General features: G+C 51.1%; 1 protein-coding gene across 1 annotated transcript in view; it reads left to right on the forward strand.

The window, feature by feature from the left end:
- The first annotated feature begins 4,853 nt into the window (after window positions 1–4,853).
- LOC310888631 (netrin receptor DCC) overlaps window positions 4,854–12,272 on the forward strand; it is a 414,661-nt gene continuing 407,242 nt past the window's right edge. Inside the window, exons 1-2 of the mRNA XM_083815528.1 lie at window positions 4,854–4,876; window positions 6,306–6,481. The gene's annotated coding sequence lies outside the window, so the exon portion shown is untranslated. The remainder of the gene's footprint in view (window positions 4,877–6,305; window positions 6,482–12,272) is intronic.

Genomic DNA, 12,272 nt, shown 5'->3' on the forward strand with positions numbered 1-12,272 from the left:
AGGAGGTGCCAGTGAACAGTTTCCAATGTGTTTTTAAGTTACCATTTGTTCCATTAGATGCCCCCCCAAAATATGCACATGCAAATACTCAGATTAATGAAAGCATTGTGGAATGGTTTGGAAAATGGTGCCTGCTGTCAAGCCAAGGCAGGGCTGGTTCAGACTACACCAAGGCTCCAGTCCAGGGGTGTGAAGGTGCTTCCCAAGCCCAGGGATTCGTATTCTCCAGTACAAAAGAGCAAAAAGTTTTCATCTTTGGTAGGAATCCTTGCTTCTCCACTGCCAGGTAGAGGTGTGCATATAAAAATGCATACTAATGCATACAAAAATCAGAAAAAAAAAAAAAAAGGGAACAAAATGAAACAAAGATTGTTGAAAAGAAATCCCTCTTTCTGAAATAATGGCATTTTGAAGCTATTTTTGTTTGTTTTATGTCTGTGAATACATCACAGAGGAAGATCAGCCTGGGCTGATATTCATCCTGAAATGAAAGGGGTTTGTTGCATCTCCAGCCCATGAATTAGAGCTCTTCACCCACGTGCTTTCAGGCAGGTGATGCAGCAGTCAACAGCACGCGGGCTGGACGGGCAAATCCTTTTGAAGGGCTTGTCCTCTGCTGCTGCTGCAGCAGCATTTGGAGCAGGGGCTCTTGCTTTTTCCCTGGAGTTGCTCGAGACTGTGCAACATACCGACTGCTCCTTTGTGGCAGGATCGAAGCGAAACACTTTAATGACCTGTTTCATTTTGTCCCTTGAAACGTGGATTTCTTTGCTGCGTGCAGGCTGCATCGCAAGGCGTCTTTGTTTGGTTTGGCACTGGGTGGATGGTCCTGTGCTGCCCTGTGAGCTGCTGGTTTTGATGGCAGCAGCAGAGTGGTTCTCCACCAAGACTTCAGGGACCGAGGCTGCAAACCGTCCTCTCTGTCTCACCGTCGTAGCATCAGGTGCTGTGTAAAGCCAAATGAACCCCTTCTTTTTCCCGTGAAGCTGCTAACGCAGTCCCTGCTGCTGTAAGGTCTGAGCAATTCACTGTAGGGACGTTATCGGTGTAAGCGCTGTGTGAAGCAGAAAGAGCTGGCTCTCCCTGTGGCAGAGGCCCTGGTTAGTGTGACCATTTGGCTTTCTTCTCCTCACCCATGTCCATACTCATCTGTCTTCTCCTGGAGCCGCGGCATCTCAGCCCCTGCGAGGGGCTGTGGTAGTGGAGCGCTCCAGTCAGTGGGAGCGACGCAGGAATTTATTTGTCCTGCTGGTAAAGAGGAGGGTAAATTTATGTCTTGCCACATCACTTTGACAAGACTGGTAGGGCAAAGAGAGCAAAAACCCTGTCCAAGGGCAGTGACTGCTTGGTTTGCAGTGTCAGAGACTAGAGTAAGGCAGAGAAATTATCACCTAGCTTGGTGTCTGGGGGTGTTACTCCCAGAGTAGTTAACGCGCCCAAGTTACTGCGATGTCTTCTACTAGATTCAATATATTAAAGTGTTACTCAACCTATTTTCTATTTAGTTTGCACTAACCTCTGGTATTAACCTTTCCTTCTTTAGCATGTGCTGGAAGAACAGAACAGACAGCGAAGAGAGATTGGCCCGAAATTACGTGGTGCTTGCCGAGGACGTAAAGCTATTTGCAAATATCTCTGAACAAACTCGGAGTGGGTGGGGTTAGCTAATAAACGGGAACAGTCATCTCTCAAACAGTTGAATTGAACTTCTTGCTAAAAGCAGCCGCCTTTGTGAGGCGTTCACCCTGGAGTCCCTCGGTGCCATGAGGGGACTGAGGCACCGTTTATCGGTTACCGGGTTAAAAGACGAACGTGCTAGGGTACAGAAGGCACAGCCAGTGCTACACGTGAGGGTGTGGAGCCCCTAGGGTCACGGGGAGCAAAAGGGCACTGCTTAAAAGCCGCTGGAACCAGGGCAGGGCGCAGGAACAGGGGGCGGCCCGGGGAGCGGCGGGGCCGGGCCCCGAGAGGCTGACGGGGGGCGGGCGGTGCCGGGGCCTCGGCGCAGGAGAAGGCCCCGAAATGGCGGCGGCTCCTCGCTGCCCGCCAGGCAGGGGAAGGGGGGGGGGGTCCGGCGTGGGAGTCCGTCCTGTGTGCTGGCAGTCTCCGTGACCGCCGTTTTTGCCGTGGCCTTCAACAAAAAGGCTGCGGCGACCCAAAGATGTGTCCAGATCCGTGGCTGTGTAGGTCTCCTGCCGCAGGGAGTGCCTGAGCCTGCTGCTGCCGGGAGAGGAGCAACAAAGCTGGTGAGGGGTCTGGGGCACAGGTCCTGTGAGGGGCGGCTGAGGGAGCTGGGGGGGTTTGGTCTGGGGAAGAAAAGGCTCAGGGGAGACCTCATTGCTTTCTGCAACTGCCTGAGAGGAAGGTGTGGGGAGCTGGGGTCGGCCTCTTCTCACCCATAACTAGCGATAGGACCAGAGGGAATGGCCTCAAGTTGTGCCAGGGGAGGTTCAGGTTGGAAATGAGGAGACATTTCTTCTCAGAAGGAGCAGTCAGACATTGGGATGGGTTGCCCAGGGAGGTGGTGGGGTCACCGTCCCTGGGGGTGTTCAAGAAGTGCCTGGGCAAGGTGCTACGAGATACGGTTTAGTAGCTCAGTGGGTAGTATTGGTGCTAGGACGGTTGGGCTAGCTGGTCTTGTGGGTCCTTCCCGACCTTGTGTTCCTGTGATTCGGACGAACCCAAATCCAGACCCAGTTCTGCTTCATTTGCTGGTTTTCTTAGGCAGACGAAGAAAACGCTAACTATTCTCACCAGCTCAAGCGAAAGCGAGCGGCTGGCCGAGGGCGCGTTATTACGTCAAGAATTCACTTACAGGACGCGCAGAAATATTGGTGAGCCGGCGACAGCCTCGAACAAGGTGATCAAAGCTCTCTTCCCAGCTCTCCAGGTGGTTTCCCGTCGTTCAAGCATAATCGCAAACCCTTCAAGGTCCGATCGTGGTAACAGCTTGCGTACACTGCCAGACACTTGTTCTAACTATATTTGTCGAAGGTAGTTTTGCTACTGGCAACTCTACCTTCTTTTTTTTCTTAATTTTAAAGAGTAGATTACACAAAAGTACTTTCCACCTGGAGTGCTGAAAGTTGGAAGCGCAGAGAAGTGAAACCGAACCTTTTTTTTTTTTTTGCACTCATCGGGTCTGGATAATTATAGCTCTAAAATAGATATTTCCCGGCCTTGTTTAAAAAGAAACCGTCACGCAAACTTTTGCAAGGGGAAAATTTTCATTATCCTGGAACAAAACAGTTGGAGAAAAGAGGGAAAAAAAAAAAAAGCGGTAATTAGTACAGAAACCTCACCAGGAAGCGTTACGCAGCCATTTACTCTCTCCTACACACCATACGCTATCACAGGGCTCCCCGTATTTGTCTTACAAACAGCACAATGGAGCGTCCTAAAAAGCAACAGAACGCTCGAAGGGCCAAACGGTAAATTTGGAGGGGCTCCAAAGCTGAACCTACGCCTGTTTTCTTCCTGGCAGCTGATAAAAGTCCTCGCGGCTCTGATACCTATAATTTTTCGAAGCAAATCCCTTCCTTTCTCCTTATTTCTAAAATATCTCATTACCGGGATCCATACAGCACAAAAGTGGCGTTGCCAATATTTTTAACTAGGGGCTTCAAACAAAACCGTACGCCAGCCACCCACGACAAACCTCCCCGTACCGACAGAAGGGAGTTTGTTTCTTTTTCCCGTTTTAGACAAAAGCTTTTTCTCATTTCCAGGATCCAAGTGGGCAGGGTAATACTACCGGGCAAACAAGCATATGTTTTGCAGACTCGTTGGAAACGTTCCCACTTTGTTCCAAAAAAAAAAAAATGAGTGCGCGTTGAGGATGCGAGGGAAAGTTAAACGCACCTCTAAGGGAGCTGGTAAATTCCCGTTCTGGGAAATGCTTGGGAAAGGGTGCCCTTCGGTGCAATCTGTTCTGCACCCAAGGCAAAAGAAACAAATCCGTGCTTAGGAGGAGATCTGTGACCCTCCGGGCAGAGCCATCTCTGGCTCTGATGAATTAGCAATACAGCCAGACACGGATTAGCATGACCAGAGGCAGGGAAATCGGCCCAAGCTTCCTCCCAAGTTGGTGACAGGATTTTAAAAAGCGGGTTTTTCTGAAAAAAAATAAAATGGAGGAGCTCCCGGCTCCAGTGAAGACGTTGAATCATGCAGAAAGACAGACTGATTCCTGAACGTCAGATAGAAAGGAATAAACCACACCAAAACACTACCAGACAGTTTGATGCTGTTTATTTGAATGTTTTTGGCAAAAAAAAAAAGCAGCTTTTGCCTTATTCTGCCAGTTTTGTTTCCTGCTTGGCTTTGGCGTACATCTGTGCTGGAAGGCAGACATCAGTCTTCGTCGGCTCAGACAAGTACGTAGGGCTGAAGGGTCAAGAGTCACGGACCGGCAGGCAAAGCGAGATGAATCGAGGAGAAAAAAAAATAAATAAACGTGCAAGGTTTTAACAATGCATGCAATTAACTGCTGGGGTAATTTACCTCCGGGTATGACGGGTTCTCCATCACTCGCAGGCTTTAAATCCCGACCCGAGCAGTTGTCTGAACGATGTCGTGCGGCTCAGAATTAAATTATGTTGATGGAACAATTTGAATTTCGTTAGAGCGGGGAGTAATTATTTGTCCTTTGATGTCCTCTACGTATATATTTATATTTATATACATATATATTTATATACATATATATTTATATTTATATACATATATATTTATATACACATATAATTATTTATATATATAAATATGATACCCCTAAAAGGTATTTTTTTTAGGTCCTCAGCACGAAGTATTTGGTCCCCAGCATGGGAACCAGGTGACGGCATCGCTCCAGCGGCGTTTGTTCAAGAAACTCTAGGTGCTGAGTAAGGCTTGGGGTTTTTTTTTAACCCTTTTTTGACGGGCCGAAGTATTAGGGAGGAGTAAAAAGCTTGCAGTGCTCACCCAGGTGAAGGATCTTACACAAACCCAGGCAGGGCGCGATGGTTATTTCAGCCTGAGGTTTCCACCGACCTTTTACGGTTTGTTTGATGCAGCCGCCTCTGGTTCCGGGAGGCTGAAATGCTTCGCTCCAGACGTTTTCCTCCTCTTCTTCACCTGCCCTCCTTCCCCAGCGCCAGCACGCCGCCGGTAACGTAAATACACGGGTACGTTACCGCCGCTGTCACGCGGGGAGGAGCGGACGCGGGAGGTTTTGACAGCCCCATCCTTCATGGTCTGAGCTGGGGAAGGCGAGGAAAACGAGGTGCCTGCCGCTCAGCCCGAATGAGCCGCGTGGGGAAAGAGAAGCTGTCCCCGCCAGTACCCGTCAGGTCGGTTGCATTCGAGACAAATCCTTTTATTTCGGCTTAAACGCTCGAGTTGGGTCAGCAGCTCAGAAACCAGTTCCGTAGCCCCTGATAGTACAGCACTTACCCTTAACAAGGGTCTAGATGCATTTTTTAAGGTACTTGCGGGCCAAATGTCCTCGGGGTGTTTTTGTAGGGTCCCGAACTTTCGGAAGATCGGGGGCAAATGTATTCCCCGTGCCTGCTTTGCCTTCTGCCTGCTTCCTGCGTCGCTCGGCCGAACCGAGAGCGGCTCTGGCGCCACTTCCCTCTTCTTCTTCCCCTTTCTCTCAGCACGTTATTTCTGGCCGAATCACCGAGTTCACGATGCGAGCGGGTGGTTGGCATCCCTGGTAGAGCCCGAACGATTTCTTTTCCCCGCCTTTTAGCGCCAGAAGCCTCAGCAAAGGGGAAAAGAAGCCCTGAGGGACGACGACTTTTTCGCTCTTCTTTCTGCCCGGCTTCGTAAGGAAAGGCCGGGAGCTGATGGTACGAAACCACAACCTGCTCACCCGTTTTAATTGCTTTTTGCTCGTGGATTATGCAATTTCCCAATCTCCTCACCGGGTGTTTTACATGGCAGGCCTCTGAACCTAGGAATTACGCACGAGCAAGGGCCGAAGGCCCCTCGCGTGCTGCCGGGCCGCACGCAGCTTTCATTGCAACGCAGAATTTCAGCGTTCTTGCTAACTTCGGCCATTTAAACCTGCTTGGGTAAGCACAAAGAGCACAAGGCGCAGAGCAAACGGCGACAGCAGGGCTGCAATTCAAATACGAGCCTAACATGAAATACTGAATGAATATTGAATGTGAAATATGAGACAAGTATGAACCAAATGTAACAGGAACCTTGTCAGCGTGCCCTGACATCACTCTGCAATGTAAACCGGAGCATGGGAGTGGGTTTGATGGGATCCCGCCTTCCTGCCCCCTCTAAAACCTCTTTTGTACCCCCTGCAGGCGCTGCCGTGGCCCCAGCCCGGTCTCCGCACGTGTTCCAGCGCGGTTTGCGCGGACTGACTCAAAAAGCCGCGGTCAGTTACGCCACCAAAGGCAACAGGAGGAAGAAACGATCCCAGGCTGAAACCTTCGCTGCGGACTCATCGGACGAGGCTGCAGTCAGCGCTGGATGGCAGGTAAGCCTTTCAGACTCAAATAAATTTAACCGCGGTGACAAAGCAGCTTGTGTAGAGGTGCCCAGCGCCAAAGGGCTCTCCCCAGAGCTTTTGCAGAGGGTTTGGCATCGAACTGATGAATATTTTTACCTGTCGTCATCGTCGGGTTTGGTTTGTTTGTTGACCGAGGGAATAAACTTGGTCCCGTGCCTGTGGGAGCAGGGCTGAAGCTGCTCTGCCCGACGCAGACCTTCCTTTCCTTCCCTCTTGCTTTTAAACGTCACAAAGCGCTTCACAAGATAAAGACTGCCGAAGTTTTATAAGCAGTGCAGCGAGGAGGCCATGTTTCGCTGGAAGGTGAGCTGCTCCGGGCAAGGCTTCAGAAACGGGAGAGGGCTGCGTAGCTCTGAAACCGCAGGAAAAGAAACCCTCTCTTCATCTCTCGGGAAGGGAAGGTCGAGAGGCCGGCGGCTCGGGGCACGCCTGACGTTAAAGGCAGCAGAAATTAGGTTGTTAAAGCAATATTCAAATGAATCTCCCGATAGTTTCGCTTTGGGGGCTGCGACCTGAAGTCGCACGGGTTTGGGCTAAAGCTCTATTAGCGGTGGGAGAAGCGCAGGGGTGAGAATTAATGGATGAAAAGAGGGCTCAAAGCACCGCACATCAATGCCACCCCGGTTTTTTGGCAGCACATCCTGTCTTCTCCCTCCTTAAGCCAGGGGCTGGGTCTCTCTGAGGTCTCCCCTTGCGAGTCGGTCTTGTGATAGCGCAGATTTGGACCCGTGCTGCTCCTTCCTCGTTAGGAATTTAAAAAGTTGTACCTTCCAAAGCAGCTTTTTTCTTCTCCTTCCCCTTCTCCGGCTCTGTGCTGCTCATTACGGAGGTGACGAATGAACTGGAGGTGACCGAGGCAGGGCCCTTCCATTGTTCCCTGACCTACCGCGTCTTTTCCCCTGCGCGGCTCCTAAAATTACAAATTACGGCTCCGCTGTGATGCTATTTCGTTTAATTGGCGCGCTCGTTTCCTGGAAAGAAGGTTGCTGAACTCTCGACGCTCTCATGTCAAAAATCGACGGGCTCCTGCCACCGGGATGGCTTCGCGGGGCGAAAAGCCTCATCCACCGTTCCCCCGCTGCCGCCTTTCGCCGTCGCTGCGACTCGCGCCTGTCCCGAAACGCCGGAGTTGAAGGTGACGAAGCGGTGAGGGCTGCGGTTTTAACGCTCGCTTCTTTGCCAACTGCGGTCTGAAATGTCACCGAAATGGAGGATTTGTAAGCGCGGTGCTGCGCTTGGCCAGCTGAGCGGCCCGTTAGCACGGTGGGCTGTAAACTGCTTTATCACCGTGCTTTAGAAGTGCATCCTGGTGGTTTCCTCCTCTTGGGGAGGTAACGTTTTGCTTCGTAAACGTCAGCCGGGTAGATATTCATGTTGATCAGCAGAATCAGTATTCCCTCGTGAGAAGCGCGAAGGGACCTGGCGGAGAAAAATGTGAAAACCTGTGAAAATCCCGGCGGTTTCTCTTGCGGCATCACCCTTTCCTCGTTGCCACAGGAGAGCAGAGCCAGATTTGCTCTGCACGCGTGACTTTTCCTGTAGCTCGGCAGCTTGGTGAGGGGGAGAACAACTTAAAGCCCAGCTCTCTGTTACAGCAAGCGGCCAGGTCACGTAATCCCACCTCTATCGTGCTCGTATTTCATATAAAAATAGTCCCTGCCGTGCTCGCCTTCCCTTGACTTGGTCAGCCCGCTCTCCGTAATCTTTTTCCCATTCTGCTTTCTCTTGCCTAATGACGGGACAAAGAGGTGAAATACGGCAACTAAGAATCTGGCATGTTTAATTAAAAGTGGCATGAATTAAAACGAAGAGAAGTGTGACTGCAAAGATACCTTTAAAGTGCGTCGGCCTTGGCTAAACTCCACGACGTAAAGGAACAAGCAATGCGTAAGCTGATGGATCGTGTTCTAATAGTTCTTACATCTTTAATAAACCGCATTAGAAGCACACGAGAGTCTGAAATAATCTTGAATTTAGGCTTCTCTGTGAATTTACTGCTACGCGGACAGCACCCGAGAGTGAAGATTATCTCCAGCTGTCCAGGTTGGTGCACAAAACCCTGGGATGTGATTCCCGAGGTTTGCCTCGTTTGCTTCGTTCAGCTTCATTTGAGTGTGTGCAAATGGATGAACGTAGCATTAAACACCTCGCCTGGATTTGTGGAAAGCTCGAAAGGCCTTTGGTTCTCCGGGGAGTGAGCGAGTCCTGGAGAAAATCTGTTAGGACGGCACCAGGTCTTACCTTTTCCTTGGCGTACGCAGGTATTCCACGGCGGGGTGACGTCTGGCGCGGATCCACGCCTTGGGGACCTCCTCACTCTCGAAACTCCTTCCTTTCACCATCTCAGTGCCACGCTACCAAGGGTTGGAGGTGAGATCTTCTGGGAGCTGGTGAGCTGGTTCTCAGGTGGACACGGCATCCGTAGCTGTCCAGGTGATGTCCAGGTGGTGTTTCTTGCTGGTGTTACTTTGCTCCGTGCCCCTTGGTCTTTCAAATGGGGTTAGAAATACCTCAGTGGGATCTCGAGAGCGTGGGAGCTCACGTGGGGTTGTTAGCCGTGGTCTGCGTTAGCCCAGCTTTATTTTTAATATGCCGCAGCGTCTAGCCTCGCAGTCCTGCTGTATTTTGGCACGATTCGGTCCCACGGACGGAATACAATTAGCGTTTGAAAGCCTCTCGCCGGTTTTAGCGGTAAGAGCGGGATCCGTTCTGATGGCTAAAGGGCAATTTGTTACCTCGAGACATTTCAGACCTCGAGGAAAACCTTGGACGGTCTCATTCTGCTCATTATAACAGGTATTAGAATAGTTTCCCACGGAGAAAAAGGCTTGGGTGATAGCATTCAAAGGCAGCTGATTGGAAAATCTACATGATTTATAAAATACCCCCTTGCTAAAGCACGTAAGAAGTGTAATGAAAGCATAATAGTAATTATACGAAATCCGTGCAAGGGATTCCTGCTGGCACGGCATTTTGCGAGAAAAATGAATTGGCGTGATGAAAGGAGAGCTGAGACAAAGGAGTAAGGTTTTAAAAGACAGCGCTGGGAGAACCTGGATGTTCTGGGGAGCCTGGTGTTGACTGAAGTAAAAGGGCAGCTCTCGGTTTCGGCTGGAGCTGGCAAACCGCTGAGCCAAGCTCCCCTTGGAGAGCCTGCTGCGGGCAAGGAAAATGGAGCAAACCTGGCTAGGAGCAAGCTGCTGCTCCACGGGAGGCGCTCAAACCCCTCTTTGGGTAGAAGGGCAGGCTTTGGGCACTCGTTTCTGCCGATGGTGTTGCTCAGTCTTCACCACTTACAGGTTTCTAGGGACTTCAGTAGCTTTTTTAATTATTTTTCTTAATCTGTAGGTGGAGCTAGGTAACGAGAACACGTGCCGGAGAACCCACGGTAATCTAACCGCGGCTGAGGCATATTCGAGTCCGTTTGGATTTCCAAACGCTCTCAAGTAAATTTTTAACGCAATTTTGCGTTCAGATACAACTAATTGAAGAGCTGAGTTAAGTTTCTCCTGGAACCGAAGGTGAAACTCCCCAGAACGTCAGTGGAGCCAGCCCTTAATTTCCAGGGCTTGTTTCAGATAACCGAAGCCCGCTGTTCCTTCAGAGCTCTCTGCAGATTTCTCACTTCCAGTCTTTGATCCCTGGCTGCCAGCACTGTGGAAATCCACCGGTTCCTGCTCCGGTCTCCGATCGGATGTGGTTTCGTCTGGAGGCTTCGCCCGAGCCCTCGCTGCTGGAGCCGCGAGCCGTGGAAAGGTGGGATCCGCATGCCTGCAGCAGCAAGAAGCTGTGGTATTTCATGCTGCCCTGGTTCTGTAGGCTCCTACAAATCAACTTGACCTCCTCCTGAAAGCAAAACCTAACCACGGGTGGAGTTTAAATCGATATAAAGGATCCGGCTCGCGGTGACCTGAGCTGAAGCGGGATGCGGGGCGCTCGCTGTGTGACCCGGGCAGGTCGTCCTGTCCCCCCCGTACCTCACTTCCCACTTGGATAAAACCCAGAAAAGCTGAGAGGTGTTGCCTGGGAAGCGCCGCGACGCTTGGAAACGAGCAACGACGCCATTTGATACGCCTGCAAACACACTTTATAACCGCAACTTGACCGTGTAACATGCGTGTTCGAACAAACTGGCTGCATACAGGCACCGCTTTTACGTACTGCCGCTCTGAAGTAAACCAAAATCGAGCAAAATGTTTTGGTTTCACCCCTCGAAAACCCATTTTACCGGGAACGCTGCATTTAGGGGCAGGGGGTGCGTCAGCATCAAGGCAGCAGGTTTCCCTCGACAGCGAGGAGGTGATCAAAAGCGAGGCTGGCGTGCAGTTGGATACAAATAATGAGCAGCACGGTAATAACAGGCCCCGAGAAATAAATAAAAGGAAACCTGCCTGTTGTCAGAAGAATTGTAGGCTCCTGGGAATTGAAATCCGCAGCCTTTTTATCGCCGCGCCGTGAGATGAAATGTCTCTTCCCTGCTTTTATTTTTTTTTTCCCCCAACTTCTTTGCTCTTGGACTGAACGCAGTTACCCCGATTTGCGTGCTGCGGGTGTGGGGGGATTGCGGCTATCGGACGGCGGCGTGTGGTGGACGGAGACAGGAGCTGCGAAGCCAAAGGGAAGCCGGAGGGACTGTAGGCAGCCCGTGCTGACCCCGAGACCTGAACCCGCTCTCATTTTCAGACTCCTTTTTTGGGCTAACCTCCACGGTGTAGAGGTGCGAAGCGCCCTGGGGAAGGACGCGTGCCGAGTGAGTTGAAGGCGGACGTTTTAACGAGGGAAATACTTTAACTGCGCGTGGCTTATTTCCCCCTGAGGCTGACCCTTATTATTTTTCCGTATAAAGGGAAACAGGAGGGCTGTCAGCAGCTGCGGCCGGGGTGTACGGCATCTGAAGGCAAACTTCGGCACGAAGACTGGGTTTGCTCCGCACTGGATAGCTGAAGGAAGCTGCGTCTTGACGAGAAGGGGCCCGGCTCTGCGCGGTTCTTGATCCCCCTGGGATCGTGACCTGCTTCTGCCGCCGCCACCCAGACCTCCTCGCTCCTCGCTCAGCGTGAGGAGGCGGTGTGCGCCCTACGGGTAGGGAAGGGACCAAGCTTTGATGCCGTCAGCCTCCTCCGCCAGCTTTCCCACCTCCTCCCAGCCCACCCAGTCCTTCTCCCCGTAGCTCTCCTTCTCTTCTCAAACCTCCAGTGCAGGCGGTTGTGTTTCCAGAGCTGCCAGCTTTCCTGCTTTAAGTGTTCGAGTAAAAAGGCTCGATGCCTCCCCGAAGGCATTATTTTTCTTCTATTTATTTCTTTTTCCTCATTCACTCTGTCTCTAGCCACGATACCAGATCGAAAAGGGCTTTCCTGGGTATTATCCTGAGCGCTTGCTCTGTATTCCTGCGCCGTCTTACGCATCTTATCTGAAAGCTTCGCCTTTCTCCCTGTCTACTCTTCACATTTTTGAGTTGCTCATTTCCTTTTTATTGGGGTCTGAACTCCGTATGGTAAGAAAACAGGCTGTGTTGGCCGAGGAGCAGCTAACGGATACTAAGAAGTTCGTCTCTCAGATGAATATTTACAAAGACTTGGATGTGTATCAGGCTGGGATATTTCTTGTTGCCCCTGGCGGGACAGGTTATGGGATTGACTTGGTTACGGGGCATTTGATAACCCTAAGAAACCACTTCCCAACAGCCGTGGAGCGTTAGGAGAAAGGAGTTAACCCTGACGCCGCGCCACGTCTTCTTTTTGTGCCCTGAAAGCAGTTT

Source organism: Anser anser (genome assembly GCF_964211835.1).
Source record: "Anser anser genome assembly, chromosome: W".
Taxonomy (NCBI): domain Eukaryota; kingdom Metazoa; phylum Chordata; class Aves; order Anseriformes; family Anatidae; genus Anser; species Anser anser.